Below are 3,609 nucleotides of genomic sequence, written 5' to 3'. Positions count from 1 at the left end.
CGGCCGGACGGCCAGGAAGTGGTGTTCGAGACAACGCCTCTAGCACCGGGTTTGTCGAGACAACGCCTCGACCGGAGGATCGGATGATGGTGTTTCGAGACAACGCCTCTAGCACCGGAGGATCTCTCTAGCCCGAGACACCGCTTCGAGCTCGAGAGAAGGAACTGGTCCCGACTGCCGAAATCGCTCGGCTTTTATACCCCGGAGCGGCCTATGGTCCGTCCGGGGTCGGTGTGCGGTATGTGGTTGTTTGCGCGCTATATCACGCACCTGTGCCGTGTCGCACGGGCACAGGTCTTCACCGGTCCACGTGCGTTCTTCTATGCTATATTTCCGCGGCTCGCAATATAGATCGGTGTACGGAACTATTGCTTGACGCGTGGAACGGTTGGAACTATATTATTCGCTATATTGCGGCGCGCGGACGGGAATATAATGAACGCCTGATGATGTGTTAAATGAATATAATCTAGTATAACAAAATGAGAAACATAACAAACAAATAATGATAGTAATAATAGTAATAAGAGGAACAATATTGATAATAGAAAAAGAAATAACTAATAATATACATTAGTGACGGGGCTCGCCCCGTCACATATATAATATAAATAAAAACATGTATATACTCTATAAGCGCATAATATTATTTCGTATCAAGTAATATTCTGAGCACATTTTTAGAATATTAAACGTACTATTAATATTCATAGAATATTCTAGAATATTCTAAGAATATTGTGTGCTTATAGGGTATATTTATGTATATATGTTCGTTAATAGCTATTCAAAAGTATTTCTGATAATATACTAGAATTAAACATACTATAATAAAACATTGCTAAAACATTTCGACGAAATATTGTTATTATATGTCTCTAAACCATCTTTGCAATATTACATTGCAACTTGCAATATTGCAACGTTTCTGAAATATTACTGGAAGCTTCGGTGCTGTATGGGTACATTGCTTTTTCATAAGACCTGATTGGTATCGTATTATGTTTTGTCACGTTGCGTCTTGAATTCAAATATATGATTGAATACGCTGTACTGAAAAGTCAAATTCAGAGTGCATAGGGAAAGAGTGGCATGATAGAGCCAGTTTTAGTATGGAGCCAAAAAAACTAATTTAAAAAGCAATCACACATAACGCTTATTGTTTCAATTTGTAGTTTACTTATTTCTTTGTGTTATGTAATAAACAAAAAGACAAAATTTAACAAGCTTAATAAACATATTTTCACTTAAAAGAAAAGGAAAATTCGGCTCTTTCATAACATAATGGTATTGAAAGAACCATCATTGTTATGAAAGAGCCGATTCCTTATAACAAGAATCTTTAACTGTTTATAAACAAAATAATAACAAACTATTAATAGACATTAATACAATTGTTAACAAGACATTAATATAATTGTTAACAAACAATTGTTAACCAAAATGCTAAAACTAGTTTCATAACAATCTCTTCAAAATTAACAAAACCATCAACGTAAATTTATATATTTTTTACTTAAATCTAAGTAACTCTTACTCTATTAATCAAACTTTCAAAACAACTTTTAAAATTACAATTGAGAAAAAAACTTAATCTCTTAGGTATCTTTAGGAGCGATTTTGAAAATAATTTAGCACCCCTTTTATCCCACATTTTCTGTATGTCCAATCAGAATAAAGTTTACGCTGAAACCATATTTGCTTACTCTTTTTATAACGTTTAGTGCACACTATACAATTATTATTATTATTTTCTTTTTCTAGTTTCCTTTTTTTTTATTTTTGATAATATTTTATCAGAATCTGAAGACAAATCATCGTTACATTCACTGTCAGAGCTAGATGTTTTATTAAAAAGATTTTTTGATTGTTTGGTAGCCGGCTCTCTTTCATTAAACTATCCGGCTCTTTCAAAACTTTTCTTCTTAAAAATTATAATCTCAAAATACATTATCAAATTAACGCTATGAATGAGAAATATTTACATACTTAGGAGACTAAATACATATATAAAATTGTAATTAATAATTTTTGTATTTCTTTACACAAAAATGTTAAAAAAACAAAGAAATGAAACCCAAAAATTTACTTTTCAATGACAAAATCTTTAATACGATGCACCGGCGCTATTTATTTTTAATAATCTGTCAAATGTTTGTGGATGACACACGTCTAGTGTTGCTATATAAAAATTAAAACTTCCGCGAGATTCGTTCAGAAACTGCCGAATAATTGAAAATGGCTCTTTCAAAACCTGGTTCTTTCATGCCACTCTTCCTCTACTTAATAAGTATTTTACATAAGATACTACTTTTCTTATCTAAGATACACATAAAGATGCCACATATTTTAATTATTTAGATAAAAATAAAATAAAACAATTATTACATGTAGATACTTCTATCTTTTATTTAGATAATAAAAAATCTAAGAGATAGAGATAGATAATTTTAGAGATAATTTTAAATATATTTTTAAAGATAATTTTAAAAACAATTTTATCCAGATAATGAAAAACGCTGCTCAACATATGCAGACAATCTTCAGAAAGTTCGATTAGTTTGACACCGTGATTAGTGCGCTCATCCGAAAAACACAAATCGCTAATTTTCTTTTGCTTTACCGATTCTAGAATTTCTTTGAAAGTTTTAAATTACACATAAATAAAATTAATGTAATTTTGAAACAAGAAACTTACTTTTTCAATAGAAGAACAGGCGCCAAGTACACGCACAACACGTATTGTATTGTCTTTAAAAAACCTGTTTTACAAAAGAAAAGATATCAAAAGATAGCACCAAGTAATCTTTTGTGTGTTCGTTATTATATAAAAAAATAAAAAAATAACAAATAAAAACTAAAAAATATTTAATGCAAATAATATTATAATTTTTACTGATAAAAATTTATTGATTGTGAAAGATTGTAAAAAATTGAAAAAGAAACTTCTGTATGTTTAATTAAATAAAACAATATTGTGTACTTATTATGTCAGACTTACGCGTATGTGTCTAATAAACACAGTTTAGTTCACTATTTGAGATGCAGCCGCGCCAAGTTTTTTTGGATTAAATATTTTTTATTTTTTATTTGTTTTTATTTAAAAAAAAATTTTTTTTATTTAATAACGAACAAAAGTTTACTTGGTGCTACTTTTTGATATTATTTTTTTTGTAAACCAGATTTTTTTAAAAACAATACGTGTTGTACTTGGCGCCTGTTCTTATCTTTTTTTGAAAAGATAAATTTTTTGAGATATTACACATTTTGTAGTATATATGTTGTAGTTTAAAAAATACATCAAAATGGAAAACAAATATTCACATCATCAACCAAGTTTTAAAATAGTTTTTCGGGGTTACAGGCGGGAGGTAGCGGGGGCTCCCTCCTGCCATTGCACGTAACCTATGGAGTTAGGTAGAGAAGTGTGGTGGTCCCACTTCTTCACACCTAGTTGAAGGTTGAGGGAAGATGAACTGTTACCATCTTCCCTCAGGACATGTATAAGGGAGGGAGCCGCGAGGTCATAGCCTTCGGGTTTTCCAGGCTCCCTCCTGAGTGTCGGAGGACCGCCGAGGAGTTTTAGTGGGTAACCCCTCTTTGGGGAGT

Source organism: Pseudomyrmex gracilis, unplaced genomic scaffold, assembly GCF_002006095.1.
Source record: "Pseudomyrmex gracilis isolate BER0280 unplaced genomic scaffold, ASM200609v1 scaffold_89, whole genome shotgun sequence".
In the NCBI taxonomy this organism is placed as follows: Eukaryota; Metazoa; Arthropoda; class Insecta; order Hymenoptera; family Formicidae; genus Pseudomyrmex; species Pseudomyrmex gracilis.
This window is presented reverse-complemented; position numbering follows the sequence as displayed.